Genomic DNA, 20,495 nt, shown 5'->3' with positions numbered 1-20,495 from the left:
AATGCGCGGCTGCCGCTGCCCGCGGAGCGCGTCCCCCCTGCGATGCTGTCGGGCGGGCAGCACCGAGCTGCGCCGGGAGGGCTGCTCCGCTCCGCTGCTTGCATTTATCCATCTATTTGTTTGATTTTCGTAAGGGGGGTGGGGTGGTGGGGTGGGAGGGAGCCTTTCGGTCCGTATCGGCAGGCAGAGACGATCATTCCGAAACGGGTTGAAAGGGGGAGGAACGGGTAAACTGTGGAAAACTTAGAAGAAGCAGAGGCTATAGAAAAGCCAAAAAAAACCAACCCAAAACAAAACAACCAAAAAAACCCCACAACAAACCCCCAAACCCTCTCCTGGCTACACTCATCCTTGTGTGAATTGCACTTCTAAAAGAAATGCCAGCAAGGAACCAGCTCCTTTCTCCATCCTGCTTATCCCAGCCCGTGGGAAGGGCAGAGCATTCCTGGGGAAGGGCTGTGCACCCTGCACGGCGGTGCGGGGAGCTGCCCTTCAGCTCGTGTCGGGGCTGATGGGCTGATGTCAGCACTTCTGCCAGGCAGGCAGCCCCTCGGGGGGCGAGCCCGGCCGGCACCCCCCGCCCCTGCCCTGCGCTCCGCCGCAGCCAGCAAAATAAGCGAAAGCGGGCGGCCGCACCCGCGGGAGATGCTGGAGCTCACGGGGGATGCTTGCGTGGGGTAAAAGCACAGCAGTGAGAGGGTATTGCGGGTGGGAGCAGTGCCCGCGGCGCGCAGCGCCCTGCCCTGCGCTGCGCTGCCCTGCGCTGCTGAGCGGCACTGCGCTGCGCGGCACACTGCGCGCCGCCCGCCGGCCCTCGCTCCCCTCCCTGTCAAAGCGCACGGCTCGCACGAATGTGTTGCATTTCCTCGGTTGATTGTTTGGTCAGAGGGTTTGCCAGCTTCCTCAGGGCTCCTTCTCTGACTCTGGGGGGGGGGGGGGGGGGGGGGGGGGGAGGGGGGGGGGGGGGGGGGGGGAGAGGAAAAAAAAAAAGAAAGAAAAAAAAAGAACCGCATTTCCTTTTTTACTTAAGAGGGAGAGAGAGAGAGAAGCAGAGGCTGGGGGCTGGTGGACTCATCGAGCTGTATGTACTGGACTTTTTCTCTTCCCTCTCCCCGTCCCGAAACCCTCCTCCTCTTCCTCTTCCTCCCCTCCGGGCCGGGGGTTGCGCCGTCCCCTCCCCGCTCCGCGCTGCTGCCCGCAGCCCCCGCCGGGCTGCCGGGACGGAGCCTGGGGAGCGGCACCGCCGAGCTCCCAGCTCCGCTGGCCCAGGCTGGAGGCTTTGGGTTTGCTTCCTTTGCCTTCAATTGCTTTAAAAGATTTTTTTTTAATTTTCCCTGTCTGTTATTTCCCATTTCGCGTCCTACCCTTGCAGCTCTTGTGGCTACGACAAGGGATCCAACTGCAGAAAGAAAAGTAAACACGGAAATCTGTTCCACTCGCTTTTATTTGCTTCGGGTTTTCTGTTGTTGGGCTTCACTGCACTTATTTTACATGTTTTTTTTTTGTTTTGGGTTTTTTTTTTGAGAGCAGCGAAGCTACTCTGCACCGTTTGCTGCCTTCCCCCCCCCCCCCCCCCCCCCCCCCCCCGCCCCCAGCTCTACTGGCTTTAACTGCTGTCTTTAATCCTGCTGCTTTTAAAACTGCATCTTTCTTATAGCTGAATTTTATCTCTAACCTTACCGTACTAGAATATGCTTGACATAGGTGGTGTGGGGGTGCAAACCTTGGCATACGGACAGCACACTTTACAGAAAATTACAGCCTTTTCCCCCCAGCCCACCTTCTAAACTACTTTTTGTGTGGCCTGATATTTATCACTTGAATCAGCACTGATTTCAGACCTGGCTGCAGCAGGTCAGGGGCTGAAGAAGCGCAGGGCCCTATCCCAAACCTCCTGAAATCAGCGGGAGCTTTGGATCAGGCCCTACAGAAACAAATTAGAGGAAAACCCTGGGTACAGTGTAAAGGAAAATACAGACGAGTCAGAGAGAATGGTGCTTTGTTCAGCTGCAACTGGGAAAGGGGAGACCAAAACGCAAACCGCTTTCTGATAGTCTTAAGCCCAAGGACATTTAACTGGGGTGGAAATGTTAAATCATCTTCGAATTAGGGCCTGCCTGGTTTGGGAGCCAGTCCTAAAAGTTGGTCGAGTTTTATTTGCTGCATGGGTGAAAATGCAGTGTAGTTCACCCCTATATTTAAATATGTGTGTATAGATCCCTGTGCATGCATTTGGCAGCAGGGATGCACGCCTGCCTACGGATAGGTACGTAAAAGCATTCTTGGGAAGGTGCTCACACACCGAGGTGTTTGCAGAGCTGCAGAAAGCAGATGCAACATGTGAAGAGCATTTTAAGGCAAGGGCATATTGATTCCCTGTCTCTGCGCCCCCGTCTCGGTTTCTCTGTGTGCATCCCTCTGCGAGTGGCCGTGTGCGTGTGTGCCTGTGCGTGCCTGGGTGCGTGAGCCAGGGCGCAGGGGGGTGAGCGATGGGGAAGATGAAAGCATGTCATGACCACACGTCAGAGAGCAGGGATTAGTGCAGCAGAGTGTATTTTCACATTGCGTCGCAACTGGGTCACGTCTCCAAGTTTTCTGCCGAACAGGAATGGGGGATTTCTAAGAAGATAATAAATCTAAGCTACCGCATCAGCCCTGCACCTCCTATAAAACCGAGACTCGTACTTTAGGGGCCACGTGCATCTGCCCGTGAGACAGGGATGGGTTGAGACAACGCTACTCATTTCAAGTGTTGACATCTAGCAAGGCAATCAAAATATTTGTCCAGCCTTTGCTACAGGATTTTGTTATTCTTCCATTGAAACTATTGCTTTGTAAAGGCTTTTTTAAAGCTGTTGAAGCTAAGCAAAGATCGCTATCAGGGAAGATGCTTGTGCTCTCCATTAGATGGCATTGCGAGTTTGGCAGTGCGGGAGGGAGAAAGTGGCTTCGTGCACTGGTCACCTTCTGCTGCCGGGACACGTATTTGCATTGCAATTGAAAGCGTATTTATCTTTTCAGCACTTGTTATATACTTACAGTACCATTTGGTTTATCAACACACAGCTTAAAAATTTTATCGGGTAGGTTTCTGTGTCAAGAATGAAAATCAGTACCCTCCTGCCCTGAGTGGTGCACATCGTATCTGCTTTTTATGCAATTAAAGGCATTATAAAAATAATTGGTTACTATAGAACACTTAAAAACCATAACAATCAACTATAATGTATAACAGATTATACACAATCCTTTCCTGTTTTCTAAAGGTTCAAACCCCTGGTAATTCAGCCCTTATCTCGTGGGGTAGCTACATGCATTGGCAAATTAATTTTACGCACTTACAGATGGTGGGTATGTTGTATGCTGCGCAAAGACGTGATGCCAATGAGAAAAATGCTTTCCACAAATTGGGTTTGATCTGAGAGATTATAGATGCAATTTTAAATAATAAATATGATTAAAGTTCTAAAATAATAAATGAAATATAAATCAATTAGGAAAAATATTTTTTCTACTCACAGTGACATTCTGTCCGTAGTTCTGCTTTTACATCTCATGCCAGCACTTCTTTTTAATTTGAGAAAATCCTTTAATTGTTAAAAAAAAATATATTTTGTTTGCAAAGACAGAGATTGTTTTAATCATAAATTAATTAGCATAATTTAATTTACACTGGTGAAATCTTATTAGCTAAATTAGAGCCAGTCTCTTATTTACAATGAGGTTAGCAAGAGCAGAATCAATCTCAAACTGTTTGCTATTGTTTGTTTTGTTTTATTTTTTCCCCTGACTTCTTGCTGACATTAATTTAAAGGGCAGACTTCACATTTATACTCGTTTGGGAAAGATGTTCTAAAGAATTAAATTTGTATGTTAATCACACACCACTGCATTTAAAGGAGTTTACCTGTACAGCTTTAAAACACCCTGATTCACAAAGACTGAACTGTATATTTTCTCAAAGTTATGACTGGTAGGCTATATCGGAAATGTTAGCTTGCTATATATAATTAAATATCTGTGCACACTAATGGCTAAATAAATTTTAAAGCATTTGTTTTGTTTTATCTAGAAAAAATATTTTTATTTTAGGCTATGAAATTTTCTTATAGTACAATTTTTTTTCCTGCTTTCATTTCTTTGCTGTACCTTTCTCTCTTTCTCTGGATTAATTATCTGAGTAAATGTTAAAAGTCTGATTTGTTGGATTTCTTTTAATAACCCCTAGTGCTTTCCTGTGCTCTCATGGGAGGGAATATTCTGGCTGTTTTGACAAGTAAAGTTTCCAATAGCTTTTTTTTTTTTTTTAATTAATGTAGTGGGCATAAAATGACACTTCTAGTTGAATATGCGAGTCAATGACAATTAATAAAAAAAAATAATTCTAATACCTTAGATTTCTGGACTTCAGCAGTAATAAATAGCGTGCTTATGTCCCAGATATATTTTACAATGTAAGTTTTAAATACTTTCCCTGTAACATCTGCAAGAGCCCAAGAGGTTAATTAATACCAACATCTCTATTAAGATATCTGAAAAAAAGGGGCTTTAAACCTTCAGGAGCCCAATGGAAACTCCCTAATCCAGTTCTGCACCAATTAAGCATGTTGGCGACCAACATTTTGTTTGTTTGGAGGTCATTTTTGCCCCTTGCAGAGCCGGGGAGGGGGACACACCATAAAGTTACGTGGCTCGTTCCATCAGTTCATCTCGTATTATCTGCAGTGCTAGAAACGCAAAGCAGTTTTCCCCCCTTGTATCAGCTTGCAGCTAAAACCAGAAGGGCTGAAGCCAGGGACGAGAGTGACGGTCAGCTGAAAGAAAACAAACACAGCCGGAGCAAAGTGTGATTTCCAAAAGGAGCATTTAAAGTCATAACAGTGCTTAATTCTGCAACGCTGAGCTAATTAGCATCCTCTGCACAAAGGCACAGGCACGTCACGTTCCTATTGCAGGCTCTGCGTAACTTTTTCTTTCGTTATTTTCCTCTTTTGTCAAGTTGTATTTACTAGGGGGTTTTTTGCTTGTTTGTTTGTTTGTTTTTCTGAAGTAACTTCTGTCATTCAGCACTGATGATCCAGCAAACTGGGATTTTTGCCTTGTGCTCAGTGCAGTAATGATGATATCATCATCCCGAGCTGAAACAAAGCAGGGCTTCATTTTGGGGGCAGAGGGATATGATAATCAGGGAGAAATCAGAGACCAGATCTTAAAATAGAAGAAATTGGTGAATTTCCATGAAAAATCAATGAGGAGCTGGAGTGATATTTCCCCCCACCCCCCCCCCCAGGGTGGAAGAAAACTGATATCAAAGTCAACAACCTCAGAGCTTACCCCAGTCTGTGGAAATTTTGACATACATTACCTGCTTTTGACCTTTAGCAGGGCAGCAGAATAAGCAGCGCACAGATGCTGGGGGAACGGCACAGCACCCAAACACAGTTTCTCTTTCATACAAGAAAATCAGATGGAAGAAATTTAAATATATTTTTCTATGACAGTTTGCAACCTGAATCATCCCCTCTTAAAAAATACATAGGCAAATGACCAATGTGGTGATAAGGAATTAAAGCATTTTCATGGCTTTTTCTAGCACGGTAAGGCCCCGGGTTTGATGGCAGCTGAAACTCCTGGAAAGTTCAGCAGAACAAACAAGCAAACAAAAAGGGGATATGTAAGCTCTCAGGGGTCAGGTTTCCCCGCTCGCCTATTCATCACCCAGTGCCGTCTCCTCTAGTAATTTTTAACTACATTTGAGGGTACTTGCACACTGCAGCCTGTTTGGTTTGACTCCTCTTCGTGAGAGAATCCGATGCACGCCGTGTTTAGGGGAGTAAAAGATCGTGGGATGAGGTTGGAGAGATTCAAATTGTGGTCTTGGGCAACAACGCAAGTTTAAATAAATGCTCAAAAACTCCAGGAAAAGTTCTGCATAGTTCTTCTGGTTAAAATAAAATAGTAATAATAATAATAGCATTAAAAAAAAAATCCAAAAAAAAAAAAAAGGAAGGGCCAAACTGCTATAAGCAACCCTAATGGAAATTACATTGTGGTAATGACTCGACAGGCCAGTTTTTAATACCATGAAGACAGCAGCTCTGTATTCTTGCCTTAACAGCGTGTCAGGAGGAATAGATGCCCATGCCTAATCCTGCAGAAATAACACGGCTCTGCTTTTATTGAGGCTCTTGGTGCATCGGGGTTTTAGGGTGGCTGCCTTTCCCATTGCTACTGGCCCTTTTGAGGCATTTTCTTGCCTTCTTCATGGTTTTGTTAAAAAGAGATAGAAACCACAGGCTGGCTGGGATGCTAACTTAACGTGCTCACATCCGCCTCCCCGCCAGCCTCGGGAGGTGTTTCAGCCCCAGTGCCTCCGAAACAGAAATCCCGTCGCGGGCAGATCTCCGGGTTCGAACATGGGGGGGTGAAGTATTAGCTGATGAATGAAAGCAAGGAAAGTATTTTTGCCCATGATTAAAAAAATAAATCGGTTTTAAAAGAACATATTATATTTATTCAGTTTTGAGTTTGGCTGAGGTTTGTTATAAAAATAGTGCCGTAATTTTTTAAGAAACATTTTCTGTTTGGATAGATTAACTGTACACGCAAGCACTTTAGCTTTTGATTCCTTTCAGTAATATAGTAATATTCATTGCTGGCATCAAAAGCTGCTCTTAATATAAACAGTTTGGGAAATCTTCCATGCCAGGCAGATAAAATCTCTTTGAAATGTGGGGCAGTGGCGAGCCCCAGACCGCACGATCCCCCCGCTGCCCTGGGGTCCCGGAGCCGAGGAGGCATCGCCTGCAGAAGTCCCTCTTCTCCAGCGCTCCACTACAAATGCCTGGTGCAAAAAAATGCATTTGAGAACAGTATGATTACTGAACCAGTTGACTGCAATAACCAGTGGTATGTGGGTTCACGACAGAAATAATATGGGTGCCACAGCAGTGCAGGGTCCTCTCTCTCCCCCTGGTACTTGTTACACCTGGGCTGGTGCCCTGTGGCATCCAGCAGGACCATGGCACATCCTCCCCAGCTCGCCTTGCCTCCTCAGAGCCCCTCAGGGTCCCGGCAAACTTTTTCACTTCCCACGAAGTGTGGAAAAGCCTGACTGAAGTGGCAGTGCCGGGGAGCCGGCGGGAGGGATGTTTGTCCCTTCCCCTCCGCGCTTGCCTTCAAAATAGCTCAGTGCGCCCATTGCCTTTAATCTCTCTGCTCACAGGTTATCTGCAGCTTGGCAGTAATTCCTCTGATGGCCTGGGAAGCTTATTTATAGCCAATAGTTACCTTCTGTAATTTTATATCTGTTCAATTGCGGCAAGATTCATCTGAGTCAAATTTTCATAATTCACTGAAAAGCCCCATTTCCCTAAGCTGAGGCTGCGACCCTGAACACCCGCGCTGCCGCTACCTATCGCACTGGAATCAGCAGAAGCAAAAATCAAAAAAGGAGGAAAACCAGCAAAACGCTGAAAGAAATAAGTTATTTCTTTCCATTTTCTGTGTCAGTGGGTCACTGAGGAGGTGGCTACCTGGGGGCTGGCTGGGTCCTACTCGTTTGTGCCACCCGCACCAATCCAGCCCGCAGAGCCCCTCTCAGCGCCGGCACGCCTGAACGTACAGGGCTGTTACTGCTCAGGTTTTGCTAGCAATTGTTTCTGCCTTGCAATGCTCTTTTGTAAATCCTGCAGCATTTCTGAGCCGTTCATTCCAGTCCTTTGTAAAAGTTGTGGTTTGGGTTTCTTTCCATTTTGCAGTGTTTATGCTTCAGTGTGTACATGGGTGCGCTGCCGACACGACTGTGAACGCACCCAAAACTGAACGTTCAATTAAGCAGCTCACTGCTTTCTTGACATTTTAATGTCATCTCTCTCTTTTTTTTTTTTTTTTTTTTTTTTTTTAAGGGAGTTAGTGGTAACTTTATCTCTCATCAAATTCCAGGATTTTCTGTAATTCAATTATACCTATCTAGGTTCTTTTCTTTCTTTCACTTTACTGAAGTGACACATAAGATTGTATATCTGCGTCTGAGAAAATTCAAATCACTCTGGAATTATCTGCCTTTTTGTTTGTTTGTGTATGGCCAAAAATATTTCTTACTCTTCTTCAAAAACAGAAAGGTCTGATCTGTTGTTTATTATATATTATTATTACACTGTTTTGATGATGTTCCATCTTCAGAGATCGGTAATTTGTTACAGCAGCAGTGGTGATGATAATAGAAAAAAATAATATTAGGAAGCACCACCTCTTTGCAGTAGCCTTTTCTGCCATGTTCCCTGTCAGCTTGCATCCCCTTCTCCTCGTTTGTGAGATAGAAATAACCTTGGGACTGGGAGAAATGTGTGTTTCTCATAAGAACGTGGGACAGGAAAGCCTTTTCTTTAAATCGAAGCAGGTTGGCTTCTGCAAGAGTCTTGAGGCAGGAACTCTGCTGGTGGTGGTATGTGTCAGCCCTGGGGTTAATGTCAAACCCAAAGTCCTTATTTTTAATATTGCTTTAATCTGAGACCTGCTGCAAAGCTGAGTGCTTTCCTATGGGATCTGGCCGGTGCCGGACCAGGCTGTGTTTTCCTGGAGGCTGCAGAGAGCTATCCTCGGCGATGGGACGGGCTATGAGGATCTTCTCCCCAGCAAGCACCTAACCTTGGGAGGTGGTCTCTGGGGGGAAATTGGACGGAGGTTTGCCCAGAACAAGTCTCCAGGAACTAGACGACGTGTCCAGGCTGTTTCCACCACCAAGCTCTCCTCCATCACGCCCATCACAAGGACAGCTGCCATGTGGCATTCCTGCATTGCAGCTCTGCCTGCGCACGGGCTGGCCGATGGATGTATGGACAGGCCAGTTTGCCTACTCCCTCTTGGAAGGGAGTTTCACCACTTTTCCTTCTGAGATATATTTTGCCAGCCAGCTATTGAACCAAGAATGTCTTGTCCTGCCCAGCTCTTCCTTTCCTAGGTAGACGGGAAGACTGTATGTGCCCCAAGGGAATAACGGGGGGCATCCCCCCTTCTTTCTACTACAGTTACCCTCTGCATCCACGTGTGGTGAAGTAGTCCAACAACGTTGATGGTGGCTGCTGTCTTGGCATTTAAGGGTGATGCAGCCTGGGAGCCCTGTGAAAACTGATACTGTTAATTTTACCCAGCTTTGCTCAAAAGTTATCAAAGCCAAGGATGGGCGCCAGCGCACATGGCCGAGCGCGCCCAGAACGCGGGCTTTTGCAGACCTCATGCACCATGCAGGTGGATTGGTATGTGGAAAGGTCACACCTACCAACTTCTTAGGCCTCTGGTGTGAAAGATAAAGCCATCTGGTCACCATTTGACAGCTTAAATTGTAATTACACCATTTGGCCTATGAATTGCTGTGAGCCACTGTTTGAAGCTGCTGTGATTCAGCTATTCCAGGGCCGAGATAGGGATCGAGTCATTCCCCAGAAGCTGAGTTACTGGAATTCATCTTGCTTCATCTCCTTGGCCTGCTTTTTACCTTCCAAAATTTATCTCCGTCGGTCCTTCGTTATGATTGTGAACTTGGCAGCACTTGTTTAGCATAAATAATCACAGTTGCCGATAACCAGGAACACCTGCTGGCCCATTACCCACAACAGGAGGAGAAGACGGGCATCTCCAGCAAAATTCCACTGCAGCAATATGGAAGTGTTTAAAGGAAGACCTGCACCGCTCAGGGTAGCAGAGATCTGAACCTTTAAATTACAGCCATTCCCGGCCTGACGATAAGTAAATAAACAATTCACAGCTGCATGGGCTAAACACAGAAACACATCTATCTCTTCCAGGCGTGATTGCTGAACAAGTAATTAAGTGCGAAATGTGAGCCCTCAATGTCAGTGTGAGATGATAAAGGTCTCCAGTTGTAAATTAACTGAACTCCAGCAAGCCCTCGATATTAACCCTTCAGGAGCCCTTGGGTGGCAATGGGTGCGTTAGCATGACTCCAGTGCAATTTGCATGCAATTATTCCTGACATTTGCCCCTGGGAATATGGAGCTGTTATTTTAACAAATTAAAAAAACAAGTGAGGGAGTTGCTTTCTCTCTTCTCTCTGAGCTAGCACAGGGCACCCCATAAGCCAGGAGATGTAGTCCCAGTTGATGGCTCTGCCACAGTCGTCCATCACATTCCCCTGTGGCAGGCTTCCTCCTGGTGACAGCAGAGGTGTCACAAAACCAAAATGCATTCAAGACTGAGCTGCTGAAGCCCTGAGATAAAGAGGTCTGCTGATTCAGATGGGCAGATATCCATCAATGCCTCCAAAGGAGCCCACCACAAATCACCTTGAGAATAAAGATCTAATGAATCACCATAAACTGAAGTATCACCACTTGTTAAGCAATTCATTAAACAAGCTGGGGGGGGTGGGGGGGTGTAGGCGTTTGGTTTGGTTTTGTTTTCCTTTTTTTTTCATGAACCAACTAGCTGAAAGAGAGTTTAGTCAGCTCCTGCAATCATGTGACTATACCCAGTGTTCATTCTCAGATGCATACCTCTAATTTTAGCTGATAATTAAGACTTTGTGTGCATCCACTGTCCAGTTTTCAATCCAAGGGACTGCACACTACAAGACAAATAAAATTAATTCAAAGTAGGTTTTTTTAAACTCACTGTTTTTAAGCCATACCATAATTTTTGAGTCCTGAATACCTACTTTGACACTACTGGGGTTGGGTGTACTTAATGCAGTTTTGCTCATTAGATGATTCATAAACCTGGAGGACCTGTTTGCTGCCAGGGCTGGATTTGACTGAAGCCCTGGCTGTGAAGCGATGTGGAAATGTGCTCGGGAGGGACAGATTTGTAGATCTGGACCCTGGAGCCCCCAGACCCCAAGAGCCCATGGCCCACATGAGGCACTGCACACTGTCTGCTGGCTCCTCTCTAACTGGCAAACCCGTGAGGCGTGCCCAGTTTTGCTGTCCCCACCAGTCAGTTGGCACTGGGCATCAGCAGAGCCTTGTCCCTGCCTCTGGCCTCAGCGCTTTGGGTTTGGGTAAGCTCAGGCCAGCCACACCGCGATGCAGGGGAAGAACGGGAGCAGAGGGAAATTTACAGCCATGCTTGGCAAGGTGAAGTTGAATTCCAGGCAAGACCTCTAGAAATAATATTTGAACTATGGCTCAACCGTGGACCAAAGAGGTGATGTCTCAGGTGGAGCCAGCATTGCTCTTTCTTCACATCATAGTGACTGCAGAGGAGGACAGGAGACAGCAAGGAGGACATGGGCAGGAGAGATCATTTAGTCCCACCTCAGCCTTGAAATGCAGGCAAAAGAACTCAAAGCCACGGCTGAAGTTATGCTGTGGTCCATTTTGGGCTCCAGACAACGTAGGACCATGGTAAGAAGTGGGCAAATGCAACCCAGCAGAGCTAAATAAGCCGGGTTCATGCAAGTGATAATCTTTTATCTACTGGGCTTAGCACAGGAGTGACCCCACTGGCATTCAGCATGACACATCCCAAGCTAAACAGATAAATCAAGAGGTTATGTTGTTGCACGTATGAGCCTGTTATGAATATTTTAACTTTTGGACAAAGCTTGCTGACCTTGGCTTTTGTGCTGTAAGTATTTAATCCTTTTATCTAAGATTCCCTCATGTCTCTATCATCTTTCCTAAGTCTCCCCAGGTGGGTAGAAATCAATAGAAGATGTTGAAGTGAGGCTCCGGAGCAGCTGCAGTAGGTAAAGACAGGGCAAATAATTGAATTTTTTATATTTTTTTGGCAGTTTAGTGAGTTTATGGGGGGAATTATTTGACCTAGTACCTGCTGTAGAAGGAGCTATATTGGATGATTCCAGAGGTCTTTCACAAGTCCTATGTCCTGCTTTCCTCTGACCGTGGAAGACACAGAACCAAGCAGCTCACACACATCTTGCTGCCAGTCTTGGTACCCTAAGCACACACTGAGCTCATACCTGTGTAAAGGAATTGTAGAGGAATGAAGGCAGGTTAGTTAACACTGATAATATACAGCTGTGGGCTGGCTTCAGGGGCGGTGGGTTGGCTGACGTGGATGATGTGCAGCTGTGGCTGGTTCCTGCTAAGCAGTTAAATAGCTCTGAGGGGGGTGGAAGGGGAGCTCTGGATGAAAAGAGTGGAGGGAGATGCCCAGAAGGGCTGAAGGAAGCACCAAAATAAAGGGAGTACTGGATGTAAGAGAGACAAGGAGAGGTCCTGGGAGAAGCAGGGAGCCTGGGTGAGGAGCGGCTGGCTGGGAGAGGAGCCTGGAGAAGGAAGGATCTGGATGCAGCAGAGGCAAGAAGCTGGGTGGCCTGGCCTGAAGAGGATGAAGAAACAGCACAGACAGTAGATGAACCTTTGAAACCTTGTGTGAGACTGATGGTGGTGCTGAGGCATGAGAGGGCTGGTGTGGGGCGGTAGAAGCCTTGTAGCCTGCTAACTTGTTAGTGCTGCAACATACCTACACAGAGAAACTTCCTAAGATCTTTCTCCTTAAATGGCTCTACTTTGCCTGTCTCAGCCTTACTACATGCCACGCTTTCTTTACTCCTTCATGCCCGGGCACTGCTGCTCAGCCTCAGCCCAGGAATCACAGGCAGCACTCTGTACTACTCTGTAGTAAACTTTTATGGGGAACAAATGTGCTTTTGGGCTCATTGGGGAAGGGAGGAAAGCAGGGAGTGATTAATAGCAGGGAGATGGTACTTCAGCTTCTTCCTCACTGCAGCACATGGTTTGCTTGGGGCTGGGCTCTTTGTTATGTATTTCTTCAAGTCTAACTCGTGGGCTCTTTCTCTTTTCCTGTTCTGAAGCAAGCTGCTTATATATCACAGCTTTGCTTGAAGCCATGGCAAGAGCTGTGCTTGAAATGCTGCAGTGGGAGCCTGTATCACAGTTCGGGGAATCGGACCCCAAATCCCTATGGTGCATCTCGGCAGCTGGGCATGCTCCAGCCCAGCCAGGCTGCTGCCAGCAACAGGGGGTCCCTGCCAAGCTGGCTCCTGGGAGTACATCACCAATGGTGCAAACAGCAGATGGGGACATCAGATAACCAAGCTAGGGCTCTCCTGATTAACCAGATGAGCCTTATCTTTCCCCTGTCCCGAAGCATATGTATAAAAAATGCTCCATTTGACAGAGCTGTTTTTTTCAGAGCTGAAGGTGTGTAGAAGCACAGATCATCCATCTCTGGTCCTAGTTCCAGTGAGGGGCCCTGGGAACTCGGCAGGGAGACAGCAAACTTTCGAAACCCAAGCTGTGAAGAAGCAAGAACACTCCTAAAATGTCCCTTCTAAAAGGGGAGCCTCCCTTTTGGGTTTGAAAATGCTATCTTTGTTACCTCCCTCAGTAACCTCTCTAGCAAAGAGCTGAATGTTATTAGAAAAGAGCTGAGCATGGGTGGGAAGACAAGAAAACAAAAGGAAATGGAAGTGCTGGAAATTGATTTTCCATTTGAATCTATTCTTTTTACTTATTATTTTTTAATAAGACATTTTATGAAGTTTATTGCTCTGCTTTCTATTTTCTTTTAGGGTGTGTTATCTTTTGTGACTCAGTTTAGACTAAAATAAACCCCAGTTACTAATTAAGGATAGAAATGGAAATCCAAAGATTTGCTTCTCATCAATGCCAAGCGGTAAATCCTTTAATGCTCTGGGATTTTGCTCTATAGCTCTAAATTTCCCATTGGTATTTAGTAATCTGCTGATTGCATTTACTTTAATTCTTTGGTCTTCAGAGTTTTCGTGTTAAGGCATTCACTTACAGTAGCTCTGCATGTTAAGGGCAATGAGTTAAAAGCTACAGAGTTTTTTTTATTAAATTCCAGCTTTGTTTTTTCTATTGAGTTCCCAACTGTGTTATATCATACTAATAAGAGTTGTGCTCTGGCTGGACAAATGGCAGTATATTGCAGTGCCCTGTGGGAGCCATGACATCATTTTCAATTTGCTTATCTGACTCCGTCAAAATAGAAGGGTGATTGATGAACCACTGAATTGCATTTTCACTCTAACTCACCTTTGCTTGCTATGATGTTATGGGAACAGTGTTGCTGTGCAGCTTACAGCACTAGCTACTCCCTGGAGGCCTCAGATGCACCGATCTCCATCACCTCTAAAGGCATTGTAGGAGTTTAGTGATACTTAAGCCCATCTTCCCATTTCCAAGGGCTAAGCAGTAGGAATTGTGAGGGAGAGGACACAGCTTCCTTCAATGCATGTCCCTCCAGGTTTGCCTGGAGGCTTCCAGGCACTAAGAAAATGTTCCAGGAAGTTTTGTGATAGGGTCTCACAACCTACTTTACACAGTCATCAACAAAAATAGAGACTGGTGACATGATTTGGAGCAGCTTGGATACCTTTGGCTATGTTTGGGCTGCATTAGCTCACGAGGAAATTTTTTTTTTTCATTTCCTCATTCTAGCTGAGACTAAATAAGACATTCTGTTTTCATGGGAGCTGAAGAAAATCCTCCTGACAGAGCTGGCCCAACTCTTTTTGTGGTTGTTACTTTGCTTATGGAACTAGGAGTGGAGGTGGGAATTTTAGAATCGGAGACACTGTGACATATTCAATTTCATTCATATCATTCTAAGTAGTTTACATACAGAGAATCTTGGATAAACAGTTACTAAATCATGAAGTACTTCTCTAATTTAACCCAAACTGTTACCATTTTCTGAAAGTGTCCATCTCTTCTCCAGAAAAGATAATCTAGGCATTAAGTCTTTATTAAATCTGTAGCACTTATACAACTTTTATTTTTTTTTCCTGACTGAGGGTCTGGCAGCTCTGTCCACTCTTGCTTTGCAATGAGCACCTTCAAAGCGGGAGAGCAATGCCATTCTTCACAATGCCATTTTTGTCATTTACCTACTTCTTGCAATTGTTCCAGAGATTCATTCATGCGCTAAAACTTGCACTTTCTCACTTCTAATGAGTGAAAGTTTAACTGATCCCTGGTCAACCCAGCATCTCACATCAGCATCTCCCCTCATCCCCCAGCCAGGATGCTCTTTTAAGCTTTGGCTCTCAGTCTGGGGTAGCTTAACTCTTCTTAGCAATCTGGGTAAACTAGGTTTGAAGAAGAGATTTTTGTATTTTGTATTGTAAATTTGTGTTTTCTGATTGATTTGGGAAAAAAAAGTTTTGTCAATCTAGGCAGCTTTCAGTAAAACCTGTGCCATAAGCTCCTGAGCACCTGAAACTACTGACTGGACAGTACAAGTGAGTGAGGACCAAAGGCTCCAGCTCCCTGCAGTGGGGATGACATAACTGCATGAGGAAGACCTGTTTACATCACTGAGATAACCCGTTTCTTTAAAAATAGCAAGGTCAGGGAGGCAATAAAGCTGTCAGCATGGCAATCACAGCGGTGCCTGTGTTCCACCCGCTGGAGGACAGTGGGGATGCTCACCAGGCTGGGGACCAGGAGGGTGGGGGATTCACAATGAGGATGGCCACGTTTGGGTAAACAAACTTGTGGCAATATCAGAGTGCTATTGTCTGCTGAACAGCTCTATTTGTGCCAATTATATTTCCAGGTTAGCTCCTCGCAGACCCATAAAAATCTTCATTTTATTCTTTTTGCTGGTGTTTTTTTTTCCCTTCAATACAATGATAGATGGAGTGCCCATAAAACCTCACAGCACCATGTACGAAATCCCCGAGCCAGGTGTGGAGCAACTGGTCACTGAGCAGACTTCCACCCAGTCCTAGGTTTGGCTCGTGTGTGTGCGTCTGTTTTCTGGTCATTGAGATGCTTCACTGTTTGTTTGTTATGTAAATGAGCGCTGGACTGTGGGAATATTTTGTGCTGAATTCCAGGCCAGGAATGGAAAACCATCACACCTATTCAGCTAGGCAATCTTATGAGGTACTCATACAGTCCAGGTGGGAGCACAGCCCAATATTTTTATTGTGTTAAGAGTATGTGTTCTCAAAAAAAAAAAGATGATGTGTAGGGTTCGCATCCTGGTGGTGCATCAGATACATTTCAACGATTGCTGTTTTCCTTTGGACAGCGTTTGCCTTGGCTGAACGTCTGGCTTAGCTGGCCTTGGACAATAAGTCACAGTGATACAGCTGCTTTGGCGGCGACTTTTGGACAAAAGTGCTCTGCGTCAAACTGTACAGTAGTGATAGATTGTATACGTGCAAAGCAGTGTCTGGCATTAAAACATTTCTTAGTGTATCCAAAGTGAAACACAAAGTTGTGCCATTGATACCACACAGTATGGCTTTGTTAAACTAGGCAAGACACCAAGTCCCCGCCAAATTTTGGACTTTCAAAATATTTTTCAGCTTAAAATACTGAGAAAATGTCAGGGATTGAGTTCAGGGGTAAGAAAAACCGAAAAGAGGCATTAGCATCATGTAGGTGAAATCTGGTTGCAGTTAGTGCAGCTGCCATTGCCTTGCACAGCTTTTCCTTTCCTTTGGTGATGGTTCAGCATTGCATTCAGAACAGCTCAAGGCAGTTCTAAAATTCCTGACAATTATGCCCATCTTCTCCCATCCTGTCCAAAATCAAGTGGATGAAAGAAACCTATCTGAACGTGAAGCTTCAAACTTCCATCACTGTTAAAAAGGGTTAGAGATGGGATGTGATTCTGAGCGTTTGGATGGGATAAAATTGTGGTTGACCAGAAAACTTAGTTGCAAATCAAACAAAACTTTTAAAGAGTTTTTAATGTACCTTTGTTATTTTGCATAATATTTTTGTGTGCCATCACATTTAACAATTTTGGTGGGGACCATAAAGAGAAATACTGTGAGACAAGGCTATTTCCATGGACTATTTTTGTTCTCTAGTAGGGAAGGGGAGGGTGGAGAAAAGAAAACCTGTTCTTGTAGGATTTCCAGCTCAAGAAGAAATCAGAAAAAAAAAACATTTGTAAGTGTATTTCTAAATGGAATAGTTCATCTGAAGCTTGCCTATCACTGGTCCTAATTACCTGTTCCTGTTACAGCTAATTACACTGATTCTCCACAGGTGAGGTGGACTTCCAAGGCAATGAAGGAATTTAAACAGAATGATTTTTCAGTTTTGGTTCTATTTAGAGACTGTGGTATGTCAATTTGAAGAAAAGCCAGAATGCGAAACTGAAACGCTAGTGTTTTCTTCTTGCTATAATTGGAATCTTTCAATACAAGATTCCAATGTTTGAAGGTGTTCACTGCAAGGTTTTGGTCCTTTCCCATCAAGTTTTCAATGCTGATGTATAAAGCATTAAACTTGATGTTGGCTGCCGCCTTCTTCCATTGAACTCAGCTGGAGTTTTATTCTTTGATTGCAGGTAAAGGGCCATCAGGCCAAGGCTAAATGCTTTTAGCTGTCCAAAAGACACCGTGGTCCAGCTCACCTGCCCTGGTCTGCAGGCTGCGCTTTGCAGGTATCACTGGCCTACCTGGAGTCAGCAGGAAAGGGCAGTCTTGACTGAAAACAAGAATTCCTCTCTCAATCGAACTAACTAGCAATGCTGGCCTGAGACACTGCTGTGACTTTGTGCTTCTCAGGTGCAACGCTGTTTGGGAAGGAAGCTGAATGCTCTTAATTTTTGTGACCATAAAAAACCCCCACCTTTTAATGAAGGGACGGGTATGGCCTAAAGCTCCTTTGCCTAAGGGACCGGCTGTGAAGTAGCTCATCATCCATGGGTTTGCCACGCTATCTGTAAGGGTGTGAGAAGAACTGGGTTTGTACCTCCGCCAAGCTGTTCCCTGTTGGTCTTTAAGGAACCGAGTTGCAAAAAATTCTTTCCTGCAGAGTGTTGCAAGGACTGTCTTGAACTGAACTTCAGAAAAAGGTCCAATCCATTTTGTTTTATCTGGGTTGCTTCATACTATTCAAAAAAAGAAGGATGTGTATGCATGTATTGCATGGGGCAGAGAACCTGCATCACCTACAGTGACAGGGACGGGGGTGGCAATTACTATGTGCTAGAGTAACAAGTCAGTATTATTTTAAATTCATCCCTTCATCCAACACAACAGTAATATCTTCTGGACAACGGATTTTGGAAAAGTTGAAATGTTTGCTTTACAAAACAGACGTAAAATTTCTCCTTTAAGGTGCTAAATTTGTGCTGAGCTGGTCCAAAACACGACTGCATCTGGCTATGTCTCGTGTCTGCTACTAAAAAAATGTCCTAAATTCCAGACAGCCTCTGGGGCTTTGAAATAAAACTCATTAATCCTGCATTTGAATTTAATATTTGAAATTTTATCCTAATCTTTTTTTCTTCCACATGAATTAACTTCAGAAAACTTGGAAAGAAACACAAGGGTGGGATTTTTTTTTCCTGGTGGTTCTTTTTTTTTTTTTTTTTTTTTTTATTATTATTGAGAGAGAGGGAGAACATTCTTAACAAAGGGTATAAAATTAAACTAGATTTGACCTCTGCCTTTAGCAGATTTTCCACCTGGTCTGTGCAGGAAATCAACTGCTATATAGCAGCTCTTTCATAAGGAATAACATACATGAGTCTGTAAGTGACAGTTTTTCTTGGGTGGACAACAATGTTAGTTACTTTTTATGATTAATTGATAAATGTTTTGATATGGTGCCTGGGCTCCGAGTCAAAAATCACTCTAGTTAGATGATCCAACACTTGGGAAACTGAGCCAATTACAGCTCAGGCACAGTGAAAACAATTCGAAAATATTTGAGCCTAAAAATGTGCATAGTTGTTAAGGAATCTTACACGTGGGTGTATGGTGGTATCCTAAATTACAACTACTTGGTGGGCCAATTTCTTGAGGAATGCAGGGAAGTGCAGGGATTTGAGACTCTTGCATCTATATTTCAAAAGACTTGGGAAAACAGAAGAACCACATGGGCTCTTGTGGCTGGGCACGTGCTGAGGAAAACCAGACCGTGGGCCAAAATGTACTTTTAGTCCCTTGGGTTACACAAATCCCTTTGCTTTTTTGGGAAGGCTTTAGGTTTTAAGTCTCCTTTCACTCCTAACCTTCTCCTGCAAGCTTGCTCTTTTCTTTCTCAGCCTCCAGAACTTAATTTCTACACCAGGTTTCCTACCTTGTCCTCAGGTGTGCATCCCGACTCCAAGCCCTAACGTGTTTCTGAACGATCCACGAGGAGTCGGAGTCCATCCTGGCTGTGGCTGCAGACCAGGTTAGTGCTGCTGGTGGGACAGCCTGGGCTCCGGCTGTGGGTGCAGCAAACCTGCATGAGGCACGGCTGCTTCTCGTAGTGGAGGTCCTCCAGAATACCCTGCCTTGCAATTAAAGGCTACTTTCTCAGATGATTAGCAGACACACAAAAAAACCTCTGTATTTTTCTTTCCACAGGTAAGTGAATGTAGAGGCATTTTTTGAGTGGGGTCCTGGGGTCATCAGCTCAAAGACCATGGAAAATTCCTTATTGCAGGTTGCTAATGACTTTGAGTGTGATGCTGCCAGCTGTTCCCAATGAAGTCAGTGGAAAGAGAATATCTTTTTTTTCTCGTTCCCCACCCTTCAGCACCTAGTGTTACATGGAGGTTTTGAGGGGTGCATGCTGGAAACTCAGTGCCACCATGGATCCTGGGCACTGGGAGGGTACTTCAGAACTTAAGCAATCTCAACGGTTAGTAGCTGTTCATCATAGACCTCTGCATTTGTCATGCAAAAATCTGATCCTAACCCCAAACATCTCATTGCCTTCAATGAATTTTTATTCTAAGCTCAAAACCAGGTGTCACTTTAGAACAATTAATGTCTAATGGATACAGCTGCCTCTGGAGGCTGTTTTACATCACTAAGGCCATCAGGCCCTGAAGGGCTCAGATCTGGGCATCTATTGAAGATGCTCAAATAGACTTAGGTCTAGATATTATTCCATCTTTTTATGACCCTTGGCTCTTGATATACTGCTGTGTCTCCAGGAGGAGGTGAGGAGGGTTGAAGAATATCTTTTCAAATGGGAGAAGAGCATCTTTCCTATCCTTGTTTTACAGTGAAGATCAATAAAGGAGGATGTTTCAGTCTGCTATGTGGTTAAAAATGTAACTTTTCCAGTAATTCTCTCATTTCAGGTACCATTTGAATGGCATGATACCCCATTCCCACCCTCTCTCCATTCCTGACACTCTGTTTTGATCCTGGCTGCCGGATCTAAGCACACTCCTGCTTTCACTTTATTTAACACTGAAGGATTTCATCGTTGCTGATCTGAAAGGAAAATTTCTAACAGCATACTGTAAACTTTACTGCTCGTGACTTCTTAATCATGCAGATTTTATTTCATGTTAGGCTAGCAACTGAACTCTTCTAATAAACAGAGTAAAATCTAATTAGGCTACTGGAGGGGAACAGAAGAATTTATACTCCTCCAGACACACAGACATTAGGAATTCTTCCTCAAACATACACACAGGCTTCCTGGCAGCCGCCTCACTCAAAGAGTGGCTAATGATCATGCTAATTTGCTCTTAGCTGATACTGTTAGGAGTTCCTTGCAGATGGAAAATATACTTACTTCATGAGATCATACAGGGTAGCATGG

At 44.8% G+C, this 20,495-nt stretch overlaps 1 long non-coding RNA gene across 2 annotated transcripts in view; it reads left to right on the top strand.

Annotated features, from left to right (window-relative positions):
* Positions 1–1,035: 1,035 nt before the first annotated feature.
* Positions 1,036–20,495, top strand: part of LOC121097706 — a 58,544-nt gene continuing 39,084 nt past the window's right edge. For both annotated transcript variants that reach the window (XR_005831057.1, XR_005831056.1), the window contains exons 1-2: positions 1,036–1,081; positions 19,040–19,124. This is a non-coding gene — a long non-coding RNA (uncharacterized LOC121097706). The remainder of the gene's footprint in view (positions 1,082–19,039; positions 19,125–20,495) is intronic.

The sequence above is a fragment of the Falco naumanni genome, chromosome 15, assembly GCF_017639655.2.
Source record: "Falco naumanni isolate bFalNau1 chromosome 15, bFalNau1.pat, whole genome shotgun sequence".
In the NCBI taxonomy this organism is placed as follows: domain Eukaryota; kingdom Metazoa; phylum Chordata; class Aves; order Falconiformes; family Falconidae; genus Falco; species Falco naumanni.
The sequence above is the reverse complement of the archived record's forward strand: the minus strand, read 5'-3'. Positions and strand labels throughout refer to the sequence as shown.